The sequence below is a fragment of the Manacus vitellinus genome, unplaced genomic scaffold (assembly GCF_001715985.3).
Source record: "Manacus vitellinus isolate BGI_N305 unplaced genomic scaffold, ASM171598v3 scaffold_5_pilon, whole genome shotgun sequence".
NCBI lineage: Eukaryota > Metazoa > Chordata > Aves > Passeriformes > Pipridae > Manacus > Manacus vitellinus.
Genome location: NW_021940682.1, coordinates 32,864,934 through 32,886,861, shown reverse-complemented (window position 1 = coordinate 32,886,861; position 21,928 = coordinate 32,864,934). Strand labels below are relative to the sequence as shown.

General features: G+C 39.1%; 1 long non-coding RNA gene across 2 annotated transcripts in view; it reads right to left on the bottom strand.

Annotated features, from left to right (window-relative positions):
- LOC108641055 overlaps positions 1-21,898 on the bottom strand; it is a 31,981-nt gene extending 10,083 nt beyond the window's left edge. The window contains exons 1-3 of one of the 2 annotated variants that reach the window (XR_001921717.1): positions 21,653-21,898; positions 19,457-19,573; positions 14,741-15,040 (exon numbers count right to left, since the gene is read on the bottom strand). This is a non-coding gene — a long non-coding RNA (uncharacterized LOC108641055). Of the gene's footprint in view, positions 1-14,740; positions 15,041-19,456; positions 19,574-21,652 lie in introns of those variants that run through there. The other variant, XR_001921718.2, reaches the window with a different exon arrangement.
- Positions 21,899-21,928: the final 30 nt, after the last annotated feature.

The following is a 21,928-nucleotide window of genomic DNA, read 5'->3' as shown; positions in this document are numbered from 1 at the left end:
CCTGCAATCACCTTTTGTCATAAAAGGTGACAGTGACCCGTTTTTGTTTCTTTGAGATTATAATCTGACAGAAAAAAAATAGAAGGTGTTACTGCAAAGGAATCATAACTTGTTAAGGAAAAAGTATTGCATTAATAGCAGGAGTTACTGAAATTTATCAATTTGCAGTCTCTATTTTTCTGTACTTTTGTATTCTGAGAAAAGATGGGTAGCTTAGAGCCCAGGTTGTGAGTGGTATATGGAGATTCTTCACCTCGGACTCTGCTTGCAACACCAGCCACTAGTCTCTAGTGACCAAGGACTGCTAGCCCCTGAAGACCACTCCTTGACCAGTACAGGATGAGTTGAGTGCTCTCAGATCAGCACCCATGCAAAAAATGATAGTACCACGTGTTTGATGCTAGTCATAAACCCCAGCAGTATTTTTGGCTATGAAGCCAAGAATTTGCCATGGTATGACAAAGTATTTTCTGCCTGCTTTCTACATTAGTTTTGAGATAAGGCAGCATATGGAATCTTACTTGGTTGCAGCAGCCTCTGCCTGCTCTATGAATCTCTGCCAACTGACTAGTATTGCATGTCTATCACCAGATCTAAAATTCACATAACAAAAAATGTATAGTGCATATTTTGCCTATTGCAGAGCTGGAGCCTCCAACCTTCAGGAGAACAAATAGCAGCCTTTCCTTTCCATGCAGAGCAAACTGCCTTTTATTTCTTACATAGCTTTCAAATGCCATGACTGCATCTAGCTGTTGCATTTCATTAAGGCGTCATCTTTTATGTATTACTAACACACCAATTCAATGAAATATTAAGATGAAATGATCTTCTGTTTGCTAGAAGAAGCCAGGCACAGTGCAGAAGCAGGTATTGGAAGTGCTTAGACTCTTTGCAGTGACTCCTTCTGGAGATATGAAGCACTAGTTACATACCTCAAAATAAAAGTCTCTTCATTCAACCTCAGTTATAAAGATACTGTTTAAAACAAGATCAAATATCAAAGAAGTGACAAAATGAGCAACTCTGAAAAGATAGATTCAGTCTCAACCTTTAATATTACCTTAAATGAAATAAGTTGAGCACTCTAGCTAGCATGTTTTTGGGTTTTTTTAATTAATACGTGTGGTCCTTAATTTTCCCTCATTGCTTTTCAGAATACCTTAAGGATGAGCAACAGGAGTTCTCCTTACTTGTTACCATTTATTACTACCTGTCCTTCAGGACTGCCTAGAGATCCAGCATGAGATCAAGAATTGCTTCTCAAAGGCTGCTGTAAATATAATTCCCACGGCAAAAACCTGCAATCAGGGATAGACAGGGGTGGCACAAAAGAAATAACCTTGTTATCTCCTTTTGATTGTACTAGTATTTTCAATGGAAATATGCTGGTATCACTTTTCTCCTTTTCTGTATTTACTTCTGTATAATAAAGAAGAAAAAATATAGTATTGCATTCCTTCAGTGTTCTTGTGTATTGCCTTTACACTCCAGGTATTCTCTTATCTCTGACTCAGGAAGAAATACTTCTTCAGGCCAGGTTTGGGGATAATGATTGCATGCTAAGTGCAATCCTTAGAAAAACAGATATGTCTTTATGTGCATAAAGACCTTCTTGAACTGGGACCTTATGAGTTAATGGTTTCACTGGCAGGAGCGGTGAGCACAGGAATACTGCTCAAGGTCTTTGGTATAAGGGAAAGACTTCCAGAATGGAGTGGCTTGCCAGACACTGCAATTCCTGATAGCACACTGCAAAGGGATGAGTGTCCTCGTAGGTAAAGACATCTGACAGTGTGGACATTTTCCTGGCTTTGGAAAGAGAAAAATCCAAGTAATTAATAGAGAAAAATATAGCAATGCCTAATCAGTCAGCACTACTGCAATGCTTCAGATTCCGTGGCTGACACAGCAAGTTCCCTCCCCTGTGTCCTCAGGCCTGGGTGCACTCAGGTATCACCCTGACTTGGCAGAAGTGGTTGTTCAGATGTGTTGCTAAAGTACCGCTGTCCTAATTTCTTATTAAAATAGAAGAAAAAATAAAAATGCACTGCAATATAACATGTAAAGAAAAAATCTTCCAGGGGAAGGGAGGGGAGGTAGGGCTGCAGCAGGTGCACCCCAGCACCCAGCTGCTCCTTGCATCTTGCCCATCTGCCCCAGAAGATGCCACTATCCCAGTTTGAGAGGATAAATAAGCACTGATCTCTGGCTTCTCTGAACATGACCAAAAGCTTCTGTATGTCTCAAACCGTACGTGCTTTAGGAAGATATGTAGCGTAGGATCTGAGCTTTAAAGCAGTTGGAAAATCCTTGTTAAATCTCAGCACAGGATTTTTTTTTCATTTTGGCCTGCAGGCATTTCTAAGAGTGGAACACCACTTTCCTGCCAAGACAAATTCTACCTCTTGCTTTTATTTTCCCATGCCACTTCCTGTGCCAATCAGCCTTTTAATTCTCCTGCAAATCCTGTTAGAAAAGCACTTCTGCTTCTCTTTTCAGCACCGATTTCTCCTTGAGCACAGTACCTCTACTGTACGTAGATTATAGCCTTCCCCTTAAATTTTAATCTTGGCCTCCTGTTGATAAAGATGGTACACACTGCTAGATAATGGACGCTGCTTAAGAATGGCAGAGAAACATCTTCCCAAAGTATTACTGTTTCTGTGCATTGATATAATGTGGCTCATCACACGGAGAAGCTAATAGATTATTTCTTTGCACATTATACTACATCATATTGTACTTCCCTATTTCTCCTTATTTTATAAGGAATTAGTACAGTGGAGGTTCAAATGCATATTTGAACAAGGTAATGCACAAAAGGAGAGAGGCAACTATATCCATAAAGGATCTGGTTGTGGTTCCTTTAATTCTGTGACCATAAATGCTTCTTGCAATCAGCTCTCAGTGAGGGCTGCAGTGAAGAGCAGCTCGCAGATATTTTTCCACCAGGAGTGAGTACACCACCAGTATCATGTTTCAATAGAACAGCTGGTGTTTAAAAGGCTGGTAATTACAATTTTATTCAAAAAATCAGAACTGGTGGAGCTAAGAAGATCATTGATTCAGATGGATGACCTTGAAAAGCAGATTGCAATGAACTTGTTGAACTTTTTAAAAAGTAAAATAAATAAATAAATAAAAATAGATCTCTCTATAACATTTCTGGTACTTTCTGGTAACATGCTACAATCTTCAATTTTCCACCAAATACTGTCATTATGAAAATTGACTGGAAAAAAAATAGTCTGAAAACCCTCATTATTTTACTATTCCTTCCAAGGGTGTGGATGTTGTTCTAAAAACTGCACTTCCCAGTAATTAAAGCTCTGCAAAATTTTATGTTTGAAACAGTAGCTCATGCTGATAGTGTGTTTTATAGAAATAAGAAGACAAAAAGAGCTGTACTGGTATGGGAGATGGACAGCTAGTCCCCATCTCTGACAGCAACCATAAGCAGCTGCACAAGGAAGAATATGAGATGTAGCAAATCTACAGTAATATTTCTTCTTAATATTTCCCAGCCTCCATGTGTTTGGAGTTCAGACTCAAAACATCAGTGCATTTCCCTTTGGTGATCCTGTCCAGCACTTGAAACCTACATTGACCTACAGCATGTGCAGCATCCTGCAGTGGAGTTCTACAGCTTAGCTATGAGTTCTATGAAACACAGAATCACTGGATAATTCAGGCTGGAAGGGACCTCAAGAGGTCTGCAGTCCAACCTCCTACTCAAGGTAGGGTCAGCTACAAGGTCAGACTAGGTTGCTCAGGGCTTTATCCAGCTGGGTATTGAAAACCTCCATGGGCAGAGACTGCACAACATCCTTGCTCCAATATTTGTTTAGTCTCATCTGGAAAATATTTTCCTTTACACCCAGTCAGATCTGCCATTCAGCTCTGTATCACTTCATGGCCATTGTCCTTTGTTTTCCTGACGTGCACTGCCAGGAAGGGCCTGGCTCCAGCTCCTCAGTAAGGCACAAGTACTGTTTGGTAGGTGCTATTTAGTACTACTTAGTAGGTACTGCAGTCAGGTTCTCCCAGAGCCATCTCTTTCCCAGGCTGAAGATGCCCTGGTGCCTCAGTATCTCCTTTAAGTGCAAATGCCCCAGATTTGACCATCATGGTGGGCCTTCACCAAACTCACTCCAGTTTATTGATGTCTTTCTTGTACTGTAGGGCCCAAAACTGGATGCGGCATTCCAGCTGTGCTCCAGTGAATGCTGAGTGAAGGGCAATAATCTCTTGGCCAGTTGTGCTCCCAGACACGGCTGGGCTTGCTTTCAGCTGTCCCCATTACATATGGCATGAAGTTGACTCCTTTAAGCCTGTTGTCAGCCAGGAGTCCCAGCCCTTTCCCACAGATCTGTTCCCCAGGCACTCAGTCCCCCCAGGCCCATCCAGCTGTTAACCCAGGGCCCTCCCAGATCCACAATTTACACAGCAGCATCAGGCTACTCACTGTTTCATTCTCTGTTTTAAATAACTCCCTGTATTTTGTTGGCTTGTTTTGAGTATTTTAGTTAATAGTTGCCTAAAATCACATATATTATAGCAAAGTGTTTATTGGATTCATGCTGCTTATATTTCTAGAGTGAAAGCAGATAAATGCCTTTTTAAGGCATTTGGTAGTAACCATAGCTGCCAGTTCTGAGTACATTTACAGAGATGGCACACTGCTTTTTATCACAGTGATCAGCTTCATGATGCTGCTGAATTTATTCGGTGTTGCCTCTGCAATGTACCTACTCTTTACTTTCTGTTTGGATTGCAGATACATATATTTCTAATATAGACAACATGAAGCTCCTCCATGTTCTGGCATTTAAGTATTTGCAGTCTAGCAAGATGTCACTTGTCATATATTTGCTTAACATACAGCATCCTAAAGGCTGCCAAAATATTTACAAATATTGTAAAAAAGGAAATCCAGACAAAACATTATTTCAATTAAGGCAGTTTTTCGTGTTTGTGCTCCAAATAATTACAAAGGGGAAACTGACAACTGAAACTAAAAAAGAAACGAAACTAAAGGAGTCAGTCATGTCCCATAAAGTCTAACTACTTGTGAAACAGCCAATGGGCTACTGCTCATCCCATCACATTGTGTGGCTATAAACCTTTAAAACCATGAGCCATGTCCGCTAAAAGTAGTCCAGAAATAAACTTTTGTCTTGCATTTACTTTTCAGAAAAAAAATGAATAACTATTACAAGGGAGAAGGAGTATGTTCTCATAAACTCTTGCCCTAAATGATCTGACTTGGAAGACTGTATGAGCGGTGCGATGTCATTTTGGTTTCAGCCCTTGGTGTACATGTTGACACTGTTACACAAGCCTTGAGACACTGAGTTTTCTGCAGTCTTTCTGCTGCGTGCCACTTCCAGATGTCCCATTTCCAGCGATGCCCAGTGGCTTAACTAGCACCAATGTGGTGATGCTCTACATGATGAGTAATTATTGAGCTCTGCTGCAGTCCCACCTCCTGTCCCCTATTTAAATGCGTACACACTACTCAGACAAATTGTGGCAAATTGGTGCAATTAGCTCGTGCATCAAGAAAACGCTGTTCCAACGGGGAATATAAATGAATGGACCTCGCCAGGTTTTATTGGTACCTCACTTATACCTGTATCTACTATGTGAATGCAAACACACATACATACATATCTACATCCATCCATTCATTTTAACAAGTTGTACAACTTTTCTTCCGAACTATTGGTGCTGGAAGGCTAGACAACCATTCCATGCTGGCCATCAAGCCACTACATGGTTATCATGCTAATCAAAGCCCGCTTTGAAATGCTATTTAGTTTCATTACCATCACAAAGGAACAGTAAGGACATCTAAAGGCGGGGGGGGGGTGGGGTGGGGGTGGTGTGTGGAGGGGATGTGAACGGTCTGAGACACTATAATCTATTTGAACAGCCATGTTTATTGGAAACAGGAGGGGAAATTGTTTAGCATAAGCTGGTATCAATCACTGAATGGTTTCTGTTCCTTGTTATTAATGCGCAGGCAGCCAGGCAGGGAAGAATGGGCTCTGTGGAAAGACAGACATCTCCCCACTAAAGGGGGAAAGGATTGGTACAGCCCCCACCCCCTGACCAGATGGACTCTTGCAATCTACCATAAAGACTAATTTTTTTCCCAGACGAGGACAGAGAAGTTATAACAACTCAATGCCTGAATGATCTTCTGTTATTTTGAAAAGTTTTGTGCGTTTTTTGTATATGCAGATTAAATTGGTTTTTAGGGGTAAGAATCTCCTCCAGAAAGGAGCCTTCATCCAGTAGAGAAGGAGGCTTAAGTAATTAATAATTAGTAATTAAATAATATTGCCTGACTAACTATCTAGCCTATGTGTAGGTGTAAATGTTTTACTGCATGTTTTATTGCATAGTTGTCACTATTTTATTAAAGAAACACACCCTTTCTCTTTAAAACAATATCATCTTAATAGTTTGCTGTATTTCTCTGTTTTGACTTAAGGTTAACAAATTAAAAGTGAATATTGATTTCAGAGGAATTAAAACAAGTGTCTGCAGTTATCATTCTGCAATTGATCACAGGTGTGGAGGCTATAACCTCTTCTGGTGTAAAACTGCTGGTAAGAACAATGTAGGCAATGATCTCAAGGACTTTGATGCAATGAGTAAATCCATATAAAAGCTTTCCCAGGCTCCCTGATTTTGGCTTGAAAGACCATCATGGAGCCACAGTTGTGTATATTCATGACAGATGCTGAAGGATGCTTTTCATTACATTTACACTTAAACTTTAAAGCAAACAAGAGTTTCCTGTTATGTCAGTTAGATCGAAGAAGTACTTACACATGCAAATAAATCTACAAAATAACAGCCTCAAAACTGATCCTCCCTGCTTTCCTATTAAACACATCATTTTGCTTCTTCATAATGAATCAAAATGCATGTTCAGGGTTGGATGTCTAAAAGAAAAGTGGACATGTTTTCTTCTGCCAAGTTCTGAAATATTCCAAGTCATACCTGCCAGGCTGCAGTCACATCAGATTTCATAAGCTAAATGAGTTCTGATTAGGTCAATACTTGGTTAGAAAGACATAGCAGGTGAATCAGAAAGTAAACATTCATCAGTAGATAGTAGACTTCATTTTGTGTTAGACTAGTATTTGAAAGGGCACTATGCCACTGCAAGTCTCCAGGTTGACACAGACAGCTAAGATCTTCGTGGCTGTATTGGGGACTACAGAGGTGACTTCCATGAGAAGCTGCCAGAAGCTTCCCCCATATCTAAAAGAGCCAATGCCAGCTGACTCCAAGACTGATCCACTGCAGGCCAAGGCTGAGTCCATCAGCGATGGTGGTAAATACCTCTGGGATAATATATTTAAGAAGGGGGAGAAAAACCTTCACAACTGCAGCTGGAAGTGAGGAGTGAGAACATGTGAAAGCAACAACTCTACAGACACCAAGGTCAGTGGAGAAGGAGGAGGAGAAGGTGCTACCGGTATCAGAGCAGGGATTCTCCTGCAGCCCATGGTGCAGCCCACGGTGAGGTCTGCATGCCATGGCAGGCTGTGCCCCTGCAGCCCATGGAGGTCCAGAGGTCCACGGCAGAGCAGAGATCCACTTGCAGCCCATGGAGGACCCCATGACAGAGCAGGTGGATGCCTGAAGGAGGCTGTGACCCGCATGGGAAGCCTACACTGGAGCAGGGCCTGTGGCCCCATGGAGAGAGGAGCCTACGCTGGTTTGCTGTCAGGACTTGTGACCCTGTTGGGGACCAACGCTGGAGCACTCTGTTCTTGAAGGACTGCACTCTGTGCTAGGGATCCATGCTGGAACAGTTTGTGAAAAACTGCAGTCCATGGGAAGTACTCATGTTGGAGAAGCTCATGGAGTTCTGCCTCCCGTGGGAGGGATCCGTGCTGGAGAAGGGAAGGAATGTGAGGAGTCCTTCCCCTTTTGAGGAAGGAGGAGCAGAAATGAGGACATGTGACAAACTGATCACAGTCCCCTTTCCCCATCGCTTTGGGGGAGAAGGTAGAAAATGTGGGAGTCAAGTTGAGCCCGGGAAGAAGGGAGGAGCAGGGGGAAGGGGTTTTAAGATTAGGTTATGTTTCTCATTATCCTACTTGGATTTGATTGGTGATTTCTCCAAAGTTTAGTCTGTATTGCCATTAATGGTAATGGGTGAGTGATCTCTCCCTGTTCTTATCTTGACCAACCAGCCTTTCCCTACATTTTCTCTCCCCTGCCCAGCTGAGGAGAGGAGTGGTAGAGTGGCTTTGGTGGGCACCTGCATCCAGCCAGGGTCAACCCACCATAGTGGCTTTTTAGAGGAGCAAGGGCATTAAAACTCTCATGATTATACTCTGCTACCTGTCCATCTTAAAGGGATCTATGAACTTAGGTCTTTAACTCAGTTTTTTCTTTCCTAATTTTACTACATTAACTGGTACTGATTTCCTTTGAGATGACTAAGCATAAAGGTACTGAGTTTTCTATGCAGTTTTTAGTGGGATGGCTGACCACAAAAAGTGACAATTGATAGCAAGGTTTATATAGGAGAAGCAATCTTGGATAACTGCAGGTTAAACTGGAGTGCAGTGTAACTTCAGGAAAAAGAGCAACAGACTAAAGTATCCAAATATTGGAAAGAAATCAAGACTTGAAATCTGAGGGGAGGGTTGCCTTCTCTTTTTGAGATATTCTCCTTCTTTTTTTTGTTTTCCAGCCCTATTTTCAAATCTTTTCTCTGACTTGTCAGAAGAGGTAAAGAAAGTTGATAATTATTCTTATAAAACTGGTAATGCCTGTGTGTATTCCTGCCCATACATAAATGGACTGGAACACTTCAAGCTCAAAGGGCTGTCAAAAATTGAGACATTCTGGTTCCTGCTGAGTTTGTGATCAGAGACGTGTTCAAATACTTGCCCTCAACATCTCATTCAGGATGAGCTCTTTTTATCAGTCATCAAATCTTTTCCTTCTTTCAGATATGAACTGATTGATAAGGGTTCTGCATTTGCTGGACTACTGACAGTGCTTGAAATGGTAGTATTATTTTTGGAACACAGAAACTACATTCCTGCTGACAGAAAAGTAAAATTTCTATTAAAGTGAGTATAGAAAACAAGCATAGAAACACTCCATAGGCCTCAGTCACTCAGCCAGGGTTTCTTTAACAAAGAAATATCATTTATGCTAAGTCACGACACTTGAGCTGCTTTCTAACAAAACAGGAGGCAGCACATGGACAGGTCTCAAAACACACACAGCGCTGAGCAGTGAAATTAGGTTTTGATTTTAGGAAATACCTGATGTACTGCATGACATTTTGGTAACTGTCTACTTACAGGTATGATTTTATTTTTAATACAAAGACAGGCTGAAGAAACAGAGAGCAACCCAGGTGGAACCTCCACTGGAACAATATCACTGATGAAGTTTCATTTGATGCAGTTGCCATCACTTTCAGTCATCTCTGAATGGTAAACAGTTTGAATTATAAATTCTTTGCCACTAAATTTTCTGCTGCTAATTGCTCTTTTGCATGTAATTATCAGTGAGGATTTAATAAGTATGGAAATACTATTACATGCCAAAAAGTAAAAATAAAATGAGAAATAGCAGACTTAAAGAATGTCTGGCAGACAAACTCTTTAATTAATCCTGGAACACCATATTGGCTGCTGTCTTTCTTAGTGAACATCTCTGGCAGAGAGATGGATTTTTTAATCTTTCAAGCAAAACAAGTAATACATTTGCTTCTACAGCTAGGAAGGTTTTGGTCTTTGCCTCCAGGTTATGAATTTGAAAAGAACATCAATATGGGTGAGAACAAGACTGAACACATCAAAGGAAACATAGGAAATCTAAACATAACTTTAGAATAGTAACTTCTAATGAAGCACCAATTCAAATGAGAGAGGTGAAACCCAGGAGGTTGCCAATAGGCTTTCAGGAGTAGCTCTAGCTTTTGCTTTTTTAACATGATTTGTGTCTTAAAAAGCCATGTGGTCTGTGGTGCAGGTAAAATATGGGAAATGTGGATGAAAAATTTCAATTATCTTCTCAAGGATTTTCCTTTTGTTTCTGACTAGAAGAAAAAGATCAAGTTGACCAAACAACTTTGCACTGATACTTTCTGCCTACTGTCAAACAGCAGTGGAAGTTGAAATATCCTTGAAGCATTCCACCTGTAGTCACAGTCATTAGATAATATTGATCTGAGTATAATCAGACTGATCAGATAATAAGACTGTACACAGACAGAGGGTTACAAATCTAGATTCCATTTAGTTAATAGCTAAATTACTGTTTGCCACTGTGAAAGAAAAATCCCAGTTCACGCATTCATATACACTATCAAAGAAAATGAAATGGAAGAAAGATTTCACTGCATTTCTCTAAAGGGAAAACATCTAGATTTAGGGTTGTTAAGCAGGTTAATGACCCGTTGCACAAGACTAAGGAATAAATTATTACTGAGAGAGAATAAGTAGAATGCAAATCTGAAATATATTTTCTTCAATGGAAAAAAAAGATTTCTTGCTTGTTGCTGTTGATTGTTTTTCTAGATGTCACTTAGTGGTTCTATGTAGACCTGAAAATGCCTTTCAGGAAGAATTTTTAAACAAAATTGACCAAGTTTGGCTAAGTGTAAGGCTGGTACTAAAAGCTGTAGGTGGGAAGTGTTACAAGCTTTGGTTATCTGTTGCCAAAAGGGGAACAACCTACAGAACTAATGAGAATTTTGTTCTTCCTGCCTGCTCCACTCTATAATATTTCCTTGAGGATTAAGAGGGTGACAATTATGGTGAGACATTTTGTATGTTTACCAGGAACTCTGTGACCAATTCACTGAGAATAGATGTGGTAACAAAATTTCATCACTGTTGTCTCCACTTACTTTGGATTTCAGTTTCCACTCTAGATACAAAAGAGGTCAATTGTGAGTACACTGAGCCTTCTAGATCTTCATCTTGGTTGTATTATTAGTTGCAGAGACATCACACTTCAGTACCTTTGCATTTGGCCAAATGAATTCTGAAGACATTCCAGTACACTCTATTTATGTTAGCAAAATTTTTTTGACAGTTCTTTAGGCGTAGGTTTGCTTATTATTGTTAGAGAGGACGATCTCAGTCTGGGAGCTGTTGTTATAACTCAAGTATGAAATAAAAGTGAATCTACCAGACTTCTTTCTTTTTTCAGGTTCATTATGAATTTCTCTGAATATCATTACTGAAGCTCTAAAATGAAGAAAACACCAGCAGGTTGGATTTGATGTCTATTTTCTCTGAAAGATTTTTGCATTCCATGTGTGACTGATTTTGTGATAAGGTAACCCTCCGGAGGGCATAGCTTCAGTTTTCAGATAATTTTTTTGCTTTCTAAACTAGAACAGGAAAAGAGGAAACCCTGCCTGATTGGATCGCCTTAGCAGCAATATTTCTTCAGGACTTTTGCATCAGAGCAAATTAGATCATTCTGCACTGATGTGATATATAATTCTCGTATCTTCTGTGCCATCAGCTCCTTGGGTTTGGTTTGAAGGGATAAGAACTAAGCTGCAGCATTTGAGTGGAATTGTTTTTATTATTGGAATCACAAGATTTTTTTATGGCCAAGAGAAAATCTACCACAACAGCCACACAATGTGACTCATTCTTAAATATCAGGAACCTTAATTCTGTCAGCATCGATTGGACATGAAGCACGTCCATTGCTTTGGGGCTTTATGTAGCCCTATGAGCAAAAAGAAACTATTTCCTATTTGCAATTCAGTGCACACTGGGTTTATTATTTCCTTTAATTCTTCCTCATGTTTAAATAACTGTTTATTAAATCATTTCCCAGTGTTTCCTTTTTAAGTGTGTTTTGGTGTATCAGTTGAGCACAGCTATGCTAAAGACTGGATCTGCCGCTTAAAAATATTCATTGATGGCAAGTAATGAAAAAGTAATGACAGCTGAAACAGATAAAAATCTGACTTCAGCTATTGTTGAACTTGTTGATCTTTAGTGAAAAATGAAATATTAACTTTAATGGAATATCACTCTCACTGCATCTGCCATCATCACATTACAGGTTGTGATTGTTACATTTTTCTCCCTCTACTGTAAAATGAGTCTTTGGAACAAAAAGGGCTGATTGCTTCATCAGTTCATGATATCATTCAGCACTTAGGACAACATTAATTTCTTTTGCACTCCATTTGCATTCCCTAATCACTGGAAATACCCTGGAAAGTCTTATACCATTTGATAACCCAGCCAGACAATATTTTTTCACTGAAGTCCTGTTTTGTTCCCATTCCTAGAAGTATGGTCTTGTTCTTTAGTCACTTATATTGAGCATAAATGATGATGGCTCTTAAGATGAGTCATATGAATTATGGTAAATACATTTTGAACCTTTTGCATTAGTTTTTTATGAGAACTGTTGGTAAGCAAAATAAATATGCATGAGATAGATAGCAAGTTTGGTGAGTTTCAGTTGGAAGTAACTATGAATTTATACCAAGATTACAGGTCTAACAACATATAAAACTGAATTACTAGGTTCCATTTTGGATCATCATCTGATTCTGTTTACATAGAAATTTTAATCCCTGTTGGGGAAAAAGATGAAAATCTGGGGTTTACTTGACACTATATGCCACCAACCATGGCATATAAATCTTGTCAAAAGAGAAAGTAGCACTAAGGAGGCAACACAGAGGGACTGAGCAGTCCATATCAGTTTTTTAAAAGCAGTGGTGTATTTTCAGCCATTACTCCTTTGCCTTTTTTGTCAAGGACTCTGATCAGTCAGCTTTTTCATATTAAAAAAAGGTGAATGTAGATAACTAGTTCACTAATGTTGATTGTTACTGAGCTTGTGTCCTTAAAGAAATTAGTCTAGAATAAGACCTGTACAAAGCTAAAGAATTATAGTTGTCATCAAATAACTCTTTTAGAAGAATATTATTTTACATGAATATAATTAATATAAGCTTTCTGCAAATATTCTAAAAGACACATGTTGGGAGCACCTCCATATATAAAACTTATTTTTCAGAAGTAGACTTTTTCAGAAGTAGACTGTTCTTACTTTCTTATTGCTCTTATACCATATTCTGCACACATCAGGAAGGGTGGGAATTGGTGCTTGACACAAAGATTACTTCAACAACATCATTCAAAGGTGTGAGGATAGCAGAGAGTAAAGTACCTACCAGACATGACAGTGAAAGAGTAAAGTATTTAACAATGAAAATCTATAATTTTTTGGGGTACCTAAGTGGTACTAGGTGAATATAGAATTATTTATGCTACTGAAGTATTAATAATACAGATATATTATCACAGAGAAATTCAGGAAAACATTATGCCCTCTTCTTCCTTTTTTTTCCTGCTATATAACTTCAAGCCTCAGTGTTTTCACTGTCTCAAAAAAAATACTTTATGACAAAGATCCACAGAAAAGCTCAAAATGAAGAGAAACAATTCCTATTTCAGTAGCTCTAGCTGCACAAATAAATAAAAAATGTCATTTGATAACATATGTGACCCAAATGGCCATTTCTTTTCAACAGATACAATTTAATCTTTGAGCTGCAGGTGCAAAAGTTACCTCAAGGGAGAAGCCTCAAACAGGGCAATTTTACAGATGTTTTACTTGGTGGGAAATGTTGGGATGATTGTGACTTGGAGCTCTTTTTCCTTCTGCCATCCAACAGTGGATCATACATGACCCAGTACTTTTTCTTGAAATATGTATATAGATAGATATATTTCTATCCCTTGCACCAGATTGGAACATGGTTCAGCATAATATTTGCTCCTTTGGTCACTGTTTAGCAACTGATGTGAGAATGGATTTTCATTCCAGTTGTTTCTAAGCACTCAAAGGAACACATTTGTTCTGAATTATCTATCTGGACATCCAAGTGGTTCCTAAGAGAATCAAATGGATTTAATACTGCCTTTGATTAGTTCCCACAGTTCTGAAAATGTATTCACCATCCCAGACTTTGCTTGGTTTTGCAAATGTGTCAGGGGTTTATCCTGCTTGATGCTGAAAATGGCATTCCTGTCGTAAAATGCTAACTTGAGCTAAGAACTTTGAGAAACTGGGCACTCTTTAAGGAAAACAAAAAATGAAATTTTTTTCCTGACCTCTGAAGCACTTTATTGTATTTAAGCCAGCCTTGAATCAACCAAGATGGCTCACAAAACCCAAACATGTTCCACAAGTCACTGAAGTCTGAAATACTATGGACCACTGCCAACTTCTGACCGGCCTGCAGGGGCACTATTGCACCACCGGATGAGTCACCTAAAGGAAATATTATTTTGGACTTGGCTTCTTGAAAACAAAAACCCTTTGCATCAGTTTGTAGACAAAAAGTTCTAAACAGAAAAAAATTACTCTTGTAAGTATTCTAGTAATGTCTTGCTCCTGAAGATTGACTAAAATGGGATATTTCCATTGCAATAAAATAGCTATATTTCCAAGCTGACCTTGAAGCATGTACAAACTATTCCTTCAGGATGGTATCACAGTTTCTGAGCTAGATGCCTGAGACTATACACTGCTGAGAAGTAATGAAAGTTCTCTTTCAGCTGCGGATGCTGTTCTCAGCCTTTGATGGGTTCCTAGAACGACCCTGCTAATACCACATAGAAAAGCACAGTGGACTAGAGAGCAACGAATGAAAGCAACCCACAAGGACCTGAGAGCAATGAGCTTCTGTGGTTTATTCACAATGGCAAACGTGGAAGGGATAACATCCTGTATTTCAAAAGTAAAAACTTGGCCACACACAAGACTGGCAGACTACAGTAGGTGCTTCTCCATCTGGCTCTCTGATCCTTGGCAGCACAGATTTTGAGAAAGAGTAGAGAGACACCAGATCCTGCTCTCACAGTGTGCTGCTCTCTGGGCAGCACACTTTGATGACTTCGCAGTGGAGGATAGGGCTGAAAAACGGCACCTTCTTTCCATCCATGCCCATCACAGCCGCAGGAGTGCCACTATTCACAGCAGGACAAAGTGACTGCAAAACGCCATCAGAGCAGCTTTTTAACACTGAGTAGTGGTGTAAATGATGACATCAGGTACAAGAAAACAAAGAAACAAGTTTATTTATTTCTATTGTTAGGGAAAGCACTGTCTCCAGAAACGTGTATGAATTAACTTCAAGGACATTCTTACAAATCATTGAGAGACAAAATCATCTTTATCTTGCAATATGTGAGCAGACAATTGTCTCTCTGTATCTCTTACTTCCAAATGACATTGCTTCTACAATATATTTGTTCCAGTCTCTCTGAATCACTGGCTGGTAATGCAAAAATCTTAGAAAAATTACTAATTTTGGCCTCTACAAGATGATAACAGAACAAAGCCCAGATCTAGTACCATTATAGCTGAACACAGAGATAAAATTACATTCTTAGACTGTGTTATGGGTTGACCTTGGCCACCTCAATCCATGACATGGCAGTACCACAAAAGTGGTAAAAACATTAAAAATCATATATGTCACCTTGACTGTGACAGGCAGGAGATATTTCTAACATAAGTAATATGTCTCAATTTCCAATAAATGAAAAGACTTAGAAGTTTTGGAGAACTATTTTTGTTTTGGAAATGACATTCCTCTTCATCAGACTGTGGCATGTGGGTGACTTTCGTGATAGAAGTTATTAAAAAATACCAGATCTCTCAGCGAGAGCTACTGGCGTCATTAACCCCCCGAGAGATAACAGAACAACAGGAGGCATTTCTTAAGATTATTTTGAAATTTAAACATATTGGTTTTGATATACGCTTTTCTTCCTGGTATGTAATGATTTCAAAAGTATTATAGCTAATTGCAGATGTTTTCTTTCAAGAGCCTCCTCCTGCTTGAATAATGCACATGAGATGCGTGAGATTCTTGGCTGATACTCTCACTTCTTTTAATACTTTGTTTTGTGTTTGCCACTCAGATACACACATTGACAATTAAGACACCGATACTTAGCAGTCCTACTCAAATTAATACGTATTCGTTATGAAGAGAAGAGAAATTTTACAAACCCAGAGGGTTTAAAAATTCTAATGGTGGCTCTGACATGTTCAAACATATGCTGTCATATATATCTTCTAAACTTAGACTATACCTTGGTATTATAATACATGGCTACCAATCCTAGAAAAATATGAATAGCCTAATAATATATGCATTGAAACAACTCTCACACTTATGACACTGTGTTAACTAATTTTAGCACATAAACATGTGGTTAACAATTAATATCAAAGAGCAAAATCATGTCGAAAGACTCTAAGCCCAAGGATTCAATTGGTAATGGTGGGAATTTTTGCAATATAAATTAATTGGTGTTTCTGTTCAAATGGCTGTTGACATCCATGAAGATGTTCAGTGCTGAGCTGGAGACCAGTTGTTGGTAAGCCCTTCTTCAATACCACCACCTGCGTGCAGGACGGCCAGAAAATGGAAATATCCCGGAGACTGCAGCTGCTTCAGCAGCCTTGACTCCAAGGAAAAGTGGAAATGGTCATGGCACAAATGAGCCATGAGTTAGCTAAATTTGGATAAACCTCTAATGAGGACAAGGAGGTATGGAGCTTTCTCATGTATTAGCAGATTCATAAGTTCTGGGGGTTGGATCTTTAATTCTGACCTTTTAAAGGCTTTGATTCAAAGCACTCAAAGATTTTGAAGGAAGTGGCAGTTCTGTCAGTGCAAACAGTGAAAGCAATTTTACCACAGCTTTCTAGTCTGTTCCCCTGCCTGCTACTGTTACCCTCGTTCTCTTTGCAAAAACAAGTAACCAGAAGAAACTACACAGACAGGTTCTAATCAGTACTTGAATTTAGTACTCCACTAATAAGATTTTGTGCATAACACTTACTATGTGTTAAATATACTTCAGTTCACTAAAAAAAAAAAATCAAAGAACTTTTGAGCTGATCAAACCTAGAACTTCTCAGTCCTACAAGAGTTTCTAATAAAAGACCAGCCAGTGTGTGTTCCTGCTCAGGAGGACCTGAACACCACAGGTATTACATGTCAGGTAAAAAGAAAAGAATACCTTATATATTAAGAGCCATTCAGCTCCAACATGTGAGTTAAAGACTAATAAAGCCCTTTGGTAGAACATTCAGAGAGCACAGAAAAGATCAAAACATGAGTCAGTTTGTGGCAGCCAGCAGAGACACATCTTGACAGGCAGTGGGCTATGTTTGTTGTTCAAGTGATGGTGGGATGGCAACAGGCATCATCTGCTCCAAGAGGAGAATCACTGAGTCACTTTACCTTGGACAATCCTGTGGATGAGTCAGTTTTGCCCCGAGAAATCAGACTCTGCAAGGTTACACTCCATTCCATCAATTCATTAATTTCAATTTAGCTTTAGCCCTCTCTATTCACCTTGATTCATGGCACAATAATTGTACTTTTATTTTTTCAACTTTGCTGTTACTGAGAGTCCGACAAATGTGGGAGATAGCACATTCTGTTGGCCTGAAGTGAAGCACTCTTAAGCAAGAATAGAGAGAACAGCAGCAGTGTTGTTATGTCAGGAAATGAAACAGATTAGCTCTTATGTCCACTTTAACAAACATTGACTTGTAATTAGCCAATGTACTAATGTTGAAATTTCTAAATTATCAGTATGGTCAAGGCTTTTCTGAAATGTGGGATCCAGAATAAACAAAATTCATAACACAGCTACCTCTTGTTCTAATAAGCCTCAATAGGGCAAACACTTAATTTGTATTTTTACAACTTCCGAGACACAAAGAATATTGTTCAGTAACATAAGTTCCAATTAAACAAGTGCTTTTAAGTTTACTGAAGAGAAGTGTCTTGAGTACAAGCATTCCTGAGATCATTATATGAAGATATAAAGGTATGCTGACATAAAGGGAAACATAAAGGGCTCTGAAGGAATTGTAAACCTAGAGTTGTGATAAGGAATGGAAATGCAAATGGTCAAGGAAAAACAACTTGGACTGATTTTTAGGAGAGATATCAAGGAAGAAACAAATCTTTTGTTCTGTAAACTGAGTTCATTTGGCATGAGAATAATACAATGATAAAAATCTTTCAGTCTAAATTTCTGGCTCATATTTCAAATCAGATTTAAATTGAAAGATTAATTTTCTTTTTTACTTTTGTATGGTTGTGGTATACATCTGAAATTGAGCAGAGATCCTCCAAAAATCTGTGCAGTCTTTAGTAATCAGAAGGGAAATTTCTTTTAGCATTATTGTGGGAAAGGTTTTTTGATTCTTTTTTATCCTTTTAATTAAAAGCCTGTTACATTTTTTTCCTTTAAGATATTATGTTCCCTGAAACCTAATCTTATGATGAGGGTGCTAGTGGAGCTCTGTTCTTTTAGAGAGACAATCTGAGCTTACGTGACAGTTGCTTCAGTCCATTACTTAACCAGATGAATATATTCTTTTCAGCACTGTTTTCCTATCTTTCTCTTTTTAAAGCTGAGGAATCAGATACTCAAACACTTTGTTTCGGTTTGCTTTGCTTTACAGAAATGGATTGTCTCGGTTAGGAAGGCAGTTCACGGCTGTAGCTATTATTTATTCTCTTTGGTAAGTGTGTAGAAATATCTGCTAAATGAGATCAACAGTATCTTCTGTTGTACAGAAATGAAACAATCTTAAGTGAGAATCAGCATAGTAGCACCCACTGCTTTTGGAAAGATGCTTTGAGATTCTTACTTAACTTGGATATGAGCAAGTTTTCAGCTTTAGGAAGAGAAAAAAAACTTAACTAAAACTTTGGTTTATGAGGTTGAAAGGCAGCTGACGATTTATTTAGTTCTAAATGTGCCCTTTGACATTGCTATAATTTGCTATGGACTGCCATGTAACTTGAAAAATAAGTAAAACAAAAAGAAGGGGGGAAAAAAGACCCACCCTTAGCAGAGTATTATTATGGTTAAATTCCAAAGCTAAGTTTTAAATTCCACAGCTAACTCATCTTCATGTCTTGGAACATAACAATTTATAACAATGCAAGACAATAATAACCTTAATACCTTGAAACACACATTTACCCATGTGACTGTGGCAGTGTAGGTCATGCTACTTTTTCAATTTGTTTGCTTTAAACTGAAGATTGCCAAACCACTCCTTTTCCTTTCATATTTCAGTCTAGATTACTTCTTTGAAACCATCTCTGGTTTGTTAATATGATCAGTCAATAAATTTGTAAAGGCTTTCTTTATAGGCATCTTTGTGAAAAGTCAGGGTTCAGATGTTCAAAGTCAGTCACATATCTAAGTGATAAACCACAACTGTAAGTTCTCCGGCTCAAATATCTGCTTGCAGCAGTGAGCAGCTTTTGACTTAGAGCAGAAATTTTCCTTTTATTTCCCCAAAACCAGCTCTGTAAAAAATGATAACCAGCTTTTAACTTGTCATCTGAAAGGATTACCTTTAAGCTGAGTAAAGCTGTGTGGTATAGCTCTTTCTACACTGACAGATAAAGATGCAGCACATTCCCGATATCCTCTGTCCATCAGCAGGCTCACAGCTCCTGTGTGAACTGAAACTGCAAAATGAGGAGGGTTCAAATTCTAGAGCTGTGAATGCATCTCCAAACTAACTCTGCTCTTCTCTCTCCTTCAGCATGTGGGGAATATATTTGCAAGTGTAAAACAAGATAAATCCTTTCAAGTTCCAGCATTTAATTAAGCTTTCAGATATCTTTGTGAGTGAATAAAGACCATCTAATATGCCTGTCTACAGGGAACAGATCAGGAATACCACTCCATCTGTGAAGTTGTTTGCTATCAGCTGGAAAAAAATCTCAACTCAATTAGTCTCTCTCTGTGTTAGTCTCCTCTGGAACATTGTATCTACTATAGCTGAATCCCAATTGTAATAAATGTACTTGAACAAAAAAATACTTTGACTTCTTTCATGATGGCCAGTGTTTCTGGCAGTAATGGGAAATTGGATTTAAGCAGTGGCAGGTAAGCTGCAGGTACAGAAACTAGCATGGGAAGGATGATGTTAAATGATTTTAAAAAAAATTTTAAAAGTGTTCAAGGTTGTCTAGCAGACTGGAGCAGAATTGTTCTGTTTTTTTTTCTTCTCACACACTCTCTTCTTAAAAGTAGATGTATGTAGGATTCCCAAAGTAGGAAATAAGCCTGGTTTAGTGTCTAATTGAAAACTGTAAGGATTTGAAAAGTAAATCCCAACAGCAGTTCACAGGGACCACTGGCAATGCTTTACTCCACAACAGGAATCAATTTAACAACCTTACCTAGCATAGAGGATTTCTTTTGTCTAGTTGGTCTTAACATGCTTCTCCAGTACAATGCATCATGGTAACCACGTGGGAAGAATGTTTTTGGAACAGATGATGTTTCACCACCCCATAACGACCTGATCCCCACTTAGTACCAAAGTCATGAATATAAATAAAGACTGGGTTAGAACAGTCTTTTCCCACAGTATGTGAGAACTGCGGGACACTGACATCCCAGAAACAAATTGTTCCTGGGAACTGTAAGATGCTCAAAAGTCACAGTCACTAAAATGATTTAGAATAGTGCTAACCTTCCCATGGTAAAATATGAATCAATGTGCCAAATGTCAAACATTTGTACTTCAATTTTTTATGCCTAAGTACTTCAAAGAGGAGCTATGCAATTTTCCTGTGTGTGTAAAATATCACTGCAATTCAAACATCATAAACCATTTTCAGCCGTCATAACCAAGTCAAGATTGAGTCTATCTCCATTTGTATTGTTCCAGTTGGCTTCCTTAAGTATCCAACGCAAGCATTCAAGCAAAATGAAGTAAAGAATTTCTCTCTCTAAAGGTAACCTCTAAATTCAGTATTCTGAAATCAAAGGAATGAACGGCCTACTTGAAAATCAGTCATCATTGGGCCAGCTCTCCTTCTGAGTTCTTCCCCTAACTACAGTTCCTCCATCCACACTGACGTTCCCCTCTTTCTCCTCCGGACACCCATCCCGCTCCTGACTACTTCCATTTTCCTTGTTCCATCCCTACATCACGCCCACTGCAATGCCACTAATCCAACACCATGCTGCCCCACCTCTTCCTACTACTGAGCTACTCTGGGGAAGGAGATCAGCACACATTAAGCTCTCTCTCCAACCCAGCTGCCAGACAATGAACAGCAGGAGTACCTTCCAAGACAGCTGTTTGTACACTGTGGCTGGGTCACAGGCCATGGGGGCAATACACAACTTCACTCTATTGAGTAAAGTGTGTTTTACATCAGCTGCTCTGCAAGGCTGCCTGCAAACCACATGTAATAAACTCTTGAAGATATTTTCTTTATAGTTCAAGTCTTTATTTTTAATCACGAGATCAAAAGGCATTTCTGTAGGTTTGCTGTATACACACGTAGCTGAGAAGGATTAAGGATATTAGAATTCTTGGACATTAACACGAACCTCAAGGAAGATGTAATGTGTGGAAATATTTCCTCGGTTCTAATACTGCTCCATATCATCTACCCATGCATAGACAGACCATGGGCTGTGCCCAGAAAAGTAATGAGACTGGCACGAACAGTAACGGGGTACGCAAAAAAAGCCCCACTCTCCAAAGGTGTCCTTTGGCTTCTGAGGGCTCTAAAAGCACTCACATCACATTTCCAAGCTGTTTTCTGCAAGCCACGGCTGATTTTTCACATCACTTTTGGGATCCATCCGACATTTTTGAGACCGCGCTCAGCTATGACGGGAGACAGTGCACATCTATGAAGGGGCCTGGAACAGAAGCTGCCGGCTCTGTAACACCAGGATATTTTGCGGGCTTGTAATGGCTGCAGTACGAGCAACAGCGCTCCCGGTGCCCCACGGGGGGCACTAACAGGAACCCATGGCACTGCTCAACCCTTTGGATGCGAATAGCTCTCAAC